General features: G+C 42.5%; 1 protein-coding gene across 1 annotated transcript in view; it reads right to left on the bottom strand.

Moving 5' to 3' along the window:
* The window catches only part of LOC134336481 (uncharacterized), a 220,847-nt gene extending 214,453 nt beyond the window's left edge, over positions 1-6,394 (bottom strand). Inside the window, exon 1 of the mRNA XM_063030746.1 lies at positions 6,231-6,394. The gene's annotated coding sequence lies outside the window, so the exon portion shown is untranslated. The remainder of the gene's footprint in view (positions 1-6,230) is intronic.
* Positions 6,395-12,716: the final 6,322 nt, after the last annotated feature.

The raw sequence follows: 12,716 nt of genomic DNA, 5'->3' as shown, positions 1-12,716 counted from the left end.
TCCCCTCCATAGTTATACCACTCAGATCTTTTTAATTGAAATTCCAGGAAATGTATCATGCTGGTCAGCTGTGCCTATTGATCTAAAACCTGTACTGCAGGCTTGGAAACGCAAGGGATATGTGCACTCTGTACAACTTATAGTAACTCCTCACCATTGTCCTTTTGGAGAGTGAATGTGAACCCCAGAGATGATAACTTCTCAGTGGGTTGCGCGTTAATTAAATATACACCCTACACTGATTTTATAGCAATCATTATTTGGAAGGTGGGCCCTTTGTATACTGCACTGCATTATTCACTCCAAGGGTAGTAAATCCTGTGGAATTCTCCACCACAGAAGGAGGCAGAGGCTAAGTTATATTTTACAATATTATCTAGACTGGTTTCTAGACACAAAGGCTTCAAACGCTAAGGAGAGAGCAGACATGTTCATAGTGAATGGAACTAGTCTGGGACCAAATGGTCTTCTCCCCGCTTGATGCAGTTAGGATTATCAACGACGCTTGCTTGATAGAATATTCTGAAAGCTATCTTGAAAGGCTCATGTTTACACCGGGCTTCTCTGTGAAAGCAGGAGCTAGTGTTGACTGGGAGGAGTCAGCTCCACAGCTCTCAGTGCCCATATTGATCTGAAAGCCAAACTGCACACTTAGAAACTCAACTGGATCTGCAGTGCAACGTTCAGTAGTTGCCCAGCTACTCACCTATCCGGAAGGTTTATGTGAACACCAGACACACTTTGTTTGCACCTTATTCAAACATATACCTGACCCAGATTTAATAACAATCTTTATTTGCAAAAAAAGCCCATTACATATTGCTGCTGGTGGTGGTTGGGAGAAGGGGTGTCAGAAACAGGTCCCTTGGGTCTGATTTCTCATTGACTTAGTTCACAGTTAACCACCACCACGTATTTGAGATTGCTAAACTCCCATTTGGTGCCCTAATGTACCTGTCATTCTCAGCCTTGTACGCTCTGCCACTCACAGCCATATTAGGTTTTAAGAATTCTGATTATCATTCTGGAGGCCAATGAACTTCTTGTTGAATAACCCTAGCCCTAATTACAAGACTGTGTCCCCATCTTGATACCCCAACAAGGATCAAATTGCTTCTTTTCATCATTTCTGTGAAAACTTTTTGCCACTTGGAATATGTCAGTCGTTTTCTCCCTCCTGTACTCTACTCAAAGAACTGCAACAGGGTTATGAGAGATTAATATTTATAAAATGAAAATGTTGGAAATCTGAAGTTAAAATGGGAAGTGTTGGAAATACTCAAGAGTTTAGAGGGCATCTATGGAAAAATAAAGTTACCGTTTTGATAAAGGGTCATCCACCTGCAAATTTAACTCTCTTTCTCTCTCCATAGATGCTGACTGATCTAATGAATGTTTTTTTTGTTACCTATGAACAAGAGAGTCTGACCCAATGATATTGATGTTGAGATCCTTCCCCACACCAGGAGAATTACTCACATGAAGCATATAGACAAATCAAATCACAGGAACCAGAGCATTGCTGTTTGAAATATCCTAATCTTAGTCCATTCTAATGTTATGTAATGCTTCTGTTTCCAAGATCCTTCGGCTTCAAAGAAGTATACAGTAGCCCATAAAAGTGATAGCTATGCTATATAGAGCTAGATCATCCTCAAGTTTATCTTTTGAACCATTAATGTTTAGCTATTCGAAGAGAAAGGACACATTACACACATTTGTGTTGGGATGGTGCAATTTGGGACCTAGTAAAGGATCCATTAGTTCATTCACTGATGGATTTTCCACAGAATCCAATAGTGGGTCCTGGTCTTCCTAGGGTTTTTTTTTTAAAAGCTTTATACAGGCATTCAGCTCACGGACACTGATCAGGCCAGATAGGTACAAGAACCCAGATCCCACTGATTTCAATGGAGATTATAGGAGAAAGGGAAAAGTATCCTACTTTTTAGCATTAATTTGTTTTAGTTCATTCTTTTTCTATTTATGGGTAGTTATATGTTTTGGTTTACTTTTCCTAAGAAAAACTTCTTCAAATGTTGTTTTCCAACTGCTTTCTCCTAACAGTGTTAATCATTTAATCATCTCTAAACTTGAAGAATTATTTTAAAGCTATTAAAATCACCATTGTTTTTCATAAATAACAAGGGCCTGTCCAGAGCTTCTAAATAAAGGAATGGCTAGAGGTTGTGCCTATGTACTGGCCTATCAACAACCAGTTCTCACATTGGACCCAAAGGTGCTGAGGGCTGGTGAAACAGGATTCTCACACACGACCTGAGTGAGTGGCTTGGGGATCACAAATGTGATTGGATCCTCCTCCAGTCCACAGGATGACAGCATTTATTACTACTGTGCCTTCCCTGGAAGGGAAATTCTTTATTAATCGTTACTTCAAAAGCCAATATATAGAGCAAGTCCAAATATACTTCATCCATAAGTTCAAAGACCATAAAATATAGGAGCATATTTAGGCCATTTGGCCATTAGGTCGATTCCATCATTTTCTTACAGTTAATAATTCCTATCCCACCTTCTCACCATAACCCTTAATACCTTGACTAATCAAGAACTAAATTTTTGCCTTTCACCCAATGACTTGACTTCCATAGATTCACCACCCTCTCGCTGAAGAAATTTGCCCTCTGCTCAGTTTTAGGGGGACTTCCATTTATTCTGAGGCTGCACACTTCAGAGTATAATTCAATTCTTACTCAGGCAGAGCGACAGGACTATTGACTACTACAGGAGCAAAGGCTGTGTGGAGTGCCAGAGTAGACTTCAGCCAACTCTGATGCTATTCCACAGCCACAAAACCTTCTAGGTTAACTGAAAATGAGAGACATGATCTGCACAGTCCAGAACCAAGAAAAAATATGATTATGGGCATTGCTAAACTGACTGATGGCCACATCTGCGCCAGGTACACCGAGATGCAGCTCCTCAGAGACCGTGTTAGGGATCTGGAGCTGCAGCTTAATGATCTACTGCTTATCAGGGAAAGTGAAGAGGTGATAGACAGGAGCTACAGGGAGATAGTCATCCCTAGGCTACAGGGGTCAGAAAATTTGGTGATTGTCAGGAGAGGGAAGGAAAATGCCCAGATAGCGGAGAGCACACCTGTGGCTGTCCCCCTCAGCAACAAATATCTTGTTCTATATGCTGTCGAGGGGGATGATTTGACAGAGGACGCCCACGGTGACCGGGTCTCTAGCACTGAGCCTGGCGCTGTTGTGCAGGAGGGAATGAGGGAGAAGAGGAATGCGGTAGTCGTAGGGGATTCCATAGTCAGGGGAACGGACAGGAGATTCTGTGAGCCTGATAGAGATACCCACATGGTGTGTTGCCTCCCAGGTGCCAGGGTACGGGATGTCTCAGATCGGGTCTAGAATATTCTGAAGGGGGAGGACGAGCAGCCAGTTTTCTTGGTACATGTTGGTACCAATGACATAGTTAGGACAAGGAAGGAGATCCTGAAGAGAGATTTCTGGGAGTTAGGAAGGAAGCTGAGAAGCAGGACATCCAGGGTAGTAATCTTGGGATTGCTACCTGTGCCACGTGCCAGCCAGGGCAAGAATACTACATAACGTACTGGGTGGGCACAGGAGTACATTCAGCCAGAGACTCATTCCTCCAAGATGCAGCACAGAGTGTCATAGGAAGTCATTCCTGCCTGTGGCCATCAAACTTTACAACTCCTCCCTTGGAAGGTCAGACACCCTGAGCCAATAGGCTGGTCCTGGACTTTTTTCAAAATTTACTGGCATAATTTACATATTACTGTTTAACTATTTATGGTTCTATTACTATTTATTATTTATGGTGCAACTGTAACGAAAACCAATTTCTCCCTGGGATCAATAAAGTATGACTATGACTATGACTAATAGTAGGATCAGGCAGATGAATGCGTGGCTGAGAGACTGGTGCAGAGGGCAGGGCTTCAGATTCTTGGATAATTGGGATCTCTTCTGGGGGAAGTATGACCTGTTCAAAATGGACATGTTACACCTGAACCCGAAGGGGACCAATATCCTGGCTGGAAGGTTTAATAGAGCTGTTAGGGAGGGTTTAAACTAATTTGGCAGGGGGATGGGAACTGGAATGATAGAGCGGAGGAAGGGGAAAACAGAAATAAATCTAAGATAGTGAGCAGTAAAGATGTCAGGAAAGACAGGCAGGTGATGGGGCAAATTTGTAGCCATTGGAATGAGTTGCAGTGCAATAAAGTTGCAGTGAAATCAAAGCGAGAAGTACCAAATACTGGTCTTAAGGTGTTATACTTAAACGCACGCAGCATAAGGAATAAGGTGGATGATCTTGTCGTACAGTTACAGATTGGCAGGTATGATATTGTGGCCATCACTGAGACATGTCTCTGGGAGCTGAACATCCAAGGATACACGGTGTATCGGAAGGATAGGAAGGTAGGCAGAGGGGGAGGTGTGGCTTTATTGGTAAGAAATGATATTAAATCATTAGAAAGAGGTGATATAGGATCAGAAGGTGTAGAATCTTTATGGGTTGAGCTAAGAAATCGCAGCGGTAAAAGGACCCTGATGGCAGTTAATTATAGGCCTCCAAACAGCTGCAGTGATGTGGGCTACAAATTACAACAGGAAATAGAAAAGGCTTGTCAGAAGGGCAGTGATATGATAATTATGGGGGATTTTAACATGCGAGTGGATTGGGAAAATCAGGTCAGCACTGGAACTCAAGAGAGAGAATTTGTAGACTGTCTGCGAGATGGCTTTTTAGAACAGCTTGTTGTTGAGCCCACTAGGGGATCGGCTGTACTGGATTGGGTATTGTGTAATGAACCGGAGGTGATTAGAGAGATTGAGGTGAAGGAACCCTTAGGAGGCAGTGATCATAACATGATTGAGTTCACTGTGAAATTTGAAAAAGAGAAGCTGAAATCTGATGTGTCGGTATTTCAGTGGAGTAAAGGAAATTACAGTGGCATGAGAAAGGAACTGGCCAAAGTTGACTGGAAAGGGACACTGGCGGGAAAGACGGCAGAGCAGCAGTGGCTGGAGGTTATGAGAGAAGTGAGGAAGCTGCAAGACAGGTATATTCCAAAAAAAAAGAAATTTTTGAATGGAAAAAGAATGCAACCGTGGCTGATAAGAGAAGTCAAAGCCAAAGTCAAAGCAAAGGAGAGGGCATACAAGGAAGCAAAAATTAGTGGGAAGACAGAGGATTGGGAAGTTTTTAAAAGCTTACAAAAGGAAACTAAGAAGGTCATTAAGAAGGAAAAGATTAACTATGAAAGGAAGCTAGCAAATAATATCAAAGAGGATACTAAAAGCTTTTTCAAGTATATAAAGAGTAAAAGACAGGTGAGAGTAGATATAGGACCGATAGAAAATAATGCTGGAGAAATTGTAATGGGACATGAGGAGATGGCGGAGGAACTGAACGAGTATTTTGCATCAGTCTTCACTGAGGTAGACATCAGCAGTATACCGGACACTCAAGGGTGGCAGGGAAGAGAAGTGTGCGCAATCACAATTACGACAGAGAAAGTACTCAGGAAGCTGAATAGTCTAAAGGCAGAAAAATCTCCCGGACCAGATGGAATGCACCCTCGTGTTCTGAAGGAAGTAGCTGTGAAGATTGCGGAGGCATTAGCGATGATCTTTCAAAAGTCGATAGATTCTGGCATGGTTCCGGAGGACTGGAAGATTGCAAATCTCACTCCACGATTTAAGAAAAGGGCAAGGAAGCAAAAGGGAAATTATAGACCTGTTAGCTTGACATCGGTGGTTGGGAAGTTGTTGGAGTTGATTGTCAGGGATGAGGTTACAGAGTACCTGGAGGCATATGACAAGATAGGCAGAACTCAGCATGGATTCCTTAAAGGAAAATCCTGCCTGACAAACCTATTACAATTTTTTGAGGAAATTACAAGTAGACTAGACAAGGGAGATGCAGTGGATGTTGTATATTTGGATTTTCAGAAGGCCTTTGACAAGGTGCCACATATGAGGCTACTGTAACGTTCCGTTATATTGGCTTGTGTATGTCTAGGGGAAATCCAGCCCAGCACCCGCCTCAACACTCCCCACAGGGTTGGTGGCCGCCCGAATCAATCACAACATCAATCATCAGCCAGCACACCCAGTAAATTTTAACAAATACACTTTATAGATATTACTAATTCCATAACATTAATATACATTTGATACAGAGAGGAAAGTAATGAAAAAAAAGGCGCCAACACTTACCAAAGTCCAAGTTCTTCGCACGCTACCGTTGGAGCTCAATTTGACTTCAGACGACCACCCGAATTCCTTCGACTCACGGCTCGGGACCACCCTTAGTGATCGACCGGAGCCTCTCCGCACGTCTGCGGTCCTCCTCGTCTCTCCTTCGACTCCCCGCCAAAACCCAGTCCACAGTCATATCATACAGCATGGTATCCGAAAACAAAACAATACATAACCACCCATTGGCTAATAGAACCCTGCTATCTCAATTTAAAGTAAAACAAACTGCTAGCGCAAACTCTCTTCAGCGTTAAAGCACAACAAAGCCGCATTCCCCAGATTAACATAACAAAGTCGCCATTTTAAATGTAACAAAAGAAAGACCCCGTACACTACTTAACAAGATAAGAGCCCATGGAATTAGGGCAAAGTTACATACGTGGATAGAGCGTTGGCTGATTGGCAGGAAACAGAGAGTGGGAATAAAGGGATCCTATTCTAGCAGGCTGCTGGTTACCAGTGGTGTTCCACAGGGGTCCGTGTTGGGGCTGCTTCTGTTTACATTGTACATCAACGATTTGGATTATGGAATAGATGGCTTTGTGGCTAAGTTTGCTGACAATACGAAGATAGGTGGAGGGGCCGGTAGTGCTGAGGAAACAGAGAGTCTGCAGAGAGACTTGGATAGATTAGAAGAATAGGCAAAGAAGTGGCAAATGAAATACAATGTTGGAAAGTGTATGGTTTTGCACTTTAGCAGAAGAAATAAACGGGCAGACTATCATTTAAATGGGGAGACAATTCAAAGTTCTGAGATGCAACGGGACTTGGGAGTCCTCGTACAGGATACCCTTAAGGTTAATCTCCAGGTTGAGTCGGTGGTGAAGAAGGGGAATGCAATGTTGGCATTCATTTCTAGAGGAATAGAGTATAGGAGCAGGGATGTGATGTTGAGGCTCCATAAGGCACTGGTGAAACCTCACTTGGAGTACTGTGGGCAGTTTTGGTCTCCTTATTTAAGAAAGGATGTGCTGACTTTGGAGAGGGTACAGAGAAGATTCACTAGAATGATTCCGGGAATGAGAGGGTTAACATATGAGGAACGTTTGTCCGCTCTTGGACTGTATTCCTTGGAGTTTAGAAGAATGAGGTGAGATCTTATAGAAACATTTCGAATGTTGAAAGGCATGGACAGAGTGGATGTGGCAAAGTTGTTTCCCATGATGGGGGAGTCTAGTACGAGAAGGCATGACTTAAGGATTGAAGGGTGCCTATTCAGAACAGAGATGCGAAGAAATCTTTTTAGCCAGAAGGTGGTGAATCTATGGAATTTGTTGCCATGGTTGGCAGGGGAGGCCAAGTCATTGGGTGTATTTAAGGCAAAGATTGATAGGTATCTGAGTAGCCAGGGCATCAAAGGTTATGGTGAGAAAATGGGGGAGTGGGACTAAATGGGAGAATGGATCAGCTCATGATAAAATGATGGAGCAGACTCGATGGGCCAAATGGCTGACCTGCTCCTTTGCCTTATGGTCTTATGGACTCTGGGTGTGTTATATTGATTGCTCCTTCTTAATACCGCCTGGTTTCAGGAAAAATGTGAAGCTTTTTGAAGTTTTTTTTATCAGTCAAGTACTATTGAGAATCAGCAACCTGCAACTTTAACCTAGAAAATATGAAGTGAAAATCTCCTGGAAAGTGTTGTCCTTGGTGTTCACATTCACCCTCAAATAGGACGGGAAGCTGGGCAGCAGATGTTGCACAGCAGAACCAGCTGAGTTTCCAAATGCACAGTGTTAGGTTCTGAAAACTGCGGGAGTGTCACACAGATCTGAGGGGTCGACTCCTCCTGGTCAATACTAACTCCTGCTTTTACAGAGAAACTTGTGGTACACATGAACCGGTTCAAACAGCTTTTGAAATTTTACACAAATATATGTGATTCTGTCTTGACAGAAATGACAAACTCACGGCTTTAAAACACCTTTCCAGAATCCGCAATCTTGCTAGAAAACCTAACCTCTTTACAGTTGGACAAAAATGCTGTGACCTCTGGCAAGACCCTTGGAGGAGATTTGTGTCGCCACATCAGTAAGACTTGTATGTGAACACCTCAGTAGTAATGGCCCTCTGCTCACTGCGGATGTAGTTTTTAAAATGGTGAACTGCAGGCCCTCTACTTATCAAGGGAGTTCATTGCCATTGTGATTATTGCTGTATACATCATAACCCCACCCCCCACCCATACTAGTCCTGGGGAAGTGCTGCAGGGGCTCTACGATGCAATCTGCAACCTCGAAGCTACTCACCCCGACAGTAATACACACAAAATGCTGGCAAACACAGCAGGCCAGGCAGCATCCATAGGAAGAAGCACAGTCGACGTTTCAGGCTGACACCCATCGTCAGGACTAACTGAAAGAAGAGATAGTAAGAGATTTGAAAGACCATCACTCCGATAGTGTCTTTATTGTTGCTGGTGACTTCAATCATGCCAACTTAAAAACAGTCCTGCCAACGTTCTACCAACATATCAACTTTGCAGAGAGAATCTGTTAGACCTGGTTTCTACCAATGTTTGCGGAGCCTACAAGGCAATATCCCACCCTCTGCTCTGATATTCAGACCACATATCCCTTTTGCTAATTCCTACATACAGACCACTGGTTAAATGAGTCAAACCAGTTCACAAGGAGATCAGGACCTGGCCAGAAGGTGCCACATCAGTGCTGAAGGTCTGCTTCGAATGTACAGACTGACACATTCAGAGAGGCAGCTACCTACAACCATCACATCCACATTGATGAATATGCGGGATCAGTGACTGGCTACATAGGAAAATGCATTGCGGATGTTTCCATGATCAAATACCACACTACTTGGGCAAACCAGAAACCACGGCAGAATGCACAGGTTCGTGCATTGCTGTGGGATCGGGATGCTGTCTTCAGCTCGGGGCACAGGACGACTCTGAGGTCAGCAAGAGCCACACCTTCCTGTACCATCAGGAACGCAATGCGTGAGTATGCAGAGAAAATCCACAGCCCCTTTGTGACACCTGGGGCAAACAGCGCACGTGGCAAAGTACACAAACCATAAACGATTACAAGTCCACCATGCACGTCAGCGACAGGGCTGGAAGCATCGGACCACATGACCCTCCGGAGGACAACAAAACCTACTGAGAGGATCATCAAGGTCTCCCTTCCATTCCCCGCCCAACCTCATTTGTGACATTTACTGGGAGTATTACAGGTGAAGGGCCCAAAGCATTGTTGAGGGTCCCTACCACCTATCCCACAATCTCTTTGACCCACTACCATCAGGAAGAAGGCATCAGAACTAGGACTGCCAGACTGGGTAACAGCTTCTTCACACAGGCTGTGAGACTAATGAGTACCCTGCCATCACCAGGGTGTTGTCAATAGGACAGCGAGCTGTTTATTGTACTATTTACCTGTCCTGCGCTTTACTACATGCATTTTCAATGATAACTTTTGAATTAATAACCTATTTATATAATATTTTGGTTTGTGTGATGTGTGTGATGTATGTTGAGTGGGTGCGCCGTGATCCAGGGGAGCGTAGTTTTGTTTAGCTTTATATATGTACAGTGAGATGACAATAAACTTGAACTTTAATGAGATTTCCTTTCATTCTTCCAAACTCTAGTGAATACAAGCTTAATCTGTCCTTCGGTGAGAGTTTGCCATCCTAGAGGTTAGGCACTAGTCTGGTAAATTTTTGTATGTTCCTCCCTGGCAAGTCCATCTTTTCTGAGGGAAGGAGATTAAAGCTACACACAACATTCCAGGTGTGGTCCCACCAAGACTCTGCACAATTGTAGAAAATGGGTGTTATAAAATTGCATTGCACGTTATTACGTCCTCAGAAGATCTCATAGTTCTTCATGTTCAGGATTTTATTTGGAAAATGTTTTCCAACAATTCCATGACATTCAATGCATGCAATGACAAAAACAGAACAACAATTTTCACCTAATGTAGCAAAGAACTATATATTTTTTAATGATTTAACTCTTCCTCGACTTCCATACAAAAGAGGAATAGCAATGATGATAACAACCTTTTGGCCAAACCACTAATACTCTAACAAATAAACAATGCTAATTTTAATTATCTGCCTTATTCCTATAATTGCATTTTTTTTCATCTGTTTATCTATATTAATTCTGGTCCATTTACTTCTGAAACTCTCATCTGTGCACTCATGACTCCCAGTTTTGACCATTTCAGTCATTGCATGTTGATTCTTCTATTTTCCACCCTTTGTAAAGTTGAACTCATCTGATTTCTGTAGTGCATTGACATATATCTAACTCCACTGGTGATTATGGTCATTATGTGTTTATAATGCAAGTCTTCCTTGTTGGCATACCCTGCCATCTGAGCTACATAAAGTACGCAACTTATGTACAAGCTCCTGAAATCCTGTAGATATTATTTGTGTGTGTGTTTAATAGGCTGAGATGAGGTATCTTCAGGTGGAATTTACACTATGCTTGAATCTGTAAGCATAGAGTAAGGTCCACCTGAAGACACTTTGCACTTAGCTTTCCATATTCTGCTTCACACTAACCCCTGTGTTCACCCACATACCTTAGTTCCTGTTTCAAATAATATCCTAAGTTAAGATCTTCTAGTCTGTGTTCAAATCTTTCATCGCCTTACTCTCACCATCCCTGTAACATTCTGTGTCGCTGTTCCTCTCTCATTCTGCACATTTCCAATGTTCTTCCTTCCAGCACTGATGCTAATCACACTGTCTGAGCCCTGGGCTCAGGAATTCCTTGCCCAAACTTTATATTTCCATATCTTCCTCAAAGACTCACTGCAAAACTGAACCCTTCACTGCAGCTGTTAATTATCTTTCCAAATGTCCCCTTTTCAGGCCTGTTCATATTTTATCTCTGTTTATATTTTTGGGACATTTTTTACTGCAGTAAAACAGTTTTGCTGTTTCTGTCATTGGAAGTTATTTTACTTAAGTAGTTCCTGAGATTACCTCCAACCTTCCGACTACATATCACATCATTCCAATCGTTTGTCAGAAGTAGAAATTCCCTGCTCAATGGCAATGCATTCCTGGAAATCACAAGCATGTTTCCCACTCACATAAAATAAATAACTTCACAATAGCCCTTAAGATACTAGTGAGAGCAATTTCAGCCAGATGTGTAAACCATTTGTAATAAGTATCCCATGACATAAGTTTGGGGCCATGGTATTACTCAAACATTCCCAGGTGCTTGCGGTTCTGTTTGCTTTATCTCTGCAAGTCCTTTGAAAATTGCTTGCTTCTGTTACACCAGAACACAGGGTTACTGAGAGCTAACTTGTTTTCAAAAATAAAACCAATTTTTAACAATTCCCTTAATCTTTACTTTTACGTTTAATGGTTGCATACCCATGTCTTTGCATTACACAAGCCTGAGGTGTTGTCCAAAGTAAGCATACACTGTGAATGCAGCAGGAAATGAGGGCTTAAGATTTGTTAACTTGAAACAGGGCTTTCATAGGAGGAATGGCATGTAATGTAAAAATAAGCAAAGCTAGTTCAACATAGTCCCATTTACTTTGGGTTTCTCCCAGTCTAAAAGCATTATGAGGGATTTTCTCACCTACGTTAAAGATGAGTGCATGGGTGAAAGCTGATTTTCGAGGAAACATTCTAAATAAATGATGAATAATGGGCAGACCTTCTCCAGCTAGGAATTAGCAGCGTGGCAGGTAGGACTCAGAGAATGGGAAGTACTTTTAATGTTTGTGAGAAGACTGAATCTAATGAATGACCTAATAGACAGTCATTATCTTTCTCTCAGTATTATGATCTATGGTGCCAGCGAACAATGATTCATTGGGTGACATCTTCAGATAGCCAATCTCATCAATAACTTCTTTTTCTCACACCTTCTGCTTGTTCTTTTTGTCTCAATTGTGTTATGGAAACTGTTGGAACTTGTAATGTGCAGTTTGGATTTCGAGCAAACGATCTAGTGTTCTGCTGTGTTCGGAGTGGACCGAGAACACGAGCAACCTCGTGGTGAAGACCAGAGATGGGGCACGGAGGTCATGAACGACCACATCGTGAAGCGGTGAGGAATATTGAAGCATGGAGGTGAATGTGGAGGACATCAACGGCCACTCTCAATGGAGGCCACGGGGTCAGTAACTGGGTCAGCGGTGTTCATGCTCGGACCCAGCATGGTGGTCGCTCTTCGCGGAAGTTCTGTGTTTGTGCAACCAGTTTCATTGAAAGCTGAAGGAAGGATGTTTTCAATATTCTGAGACTTATGCGATTATTGGACTGTAGTTTATATTGGTCTCCTTCAGTTTTTGGTGTTTTCCTTCTTGTTGTTGATTGGTGGGTGGACGATATGTTACTTTTTATGGGTCTTTATTCTTTGGAACATTGGGTCTTTATTCTTTGAAGTGTAGAAGGTTGAGGGGGAACTTGATAGAGGTATTTAAAATTATGAGAGGG

This window comes from Mobula hypostoma, chromosome 22 (assembly GCF_963921235.1).
Source record: "Mobula hypostoma chromosome 22, sMobHyp1.1, whole genome shotgun sequence".
Taxonomy (NCBI): domain Eukaryota; kingdom Metazoa; phylum Chordata; class Chondrichthyes; order Myliobatiformes; family Myliobatidae; genus Mobula; species Mobula hypostoma.
This window is presented reverse-complemented; position numbering and strand designations above follow the sequence as displayed.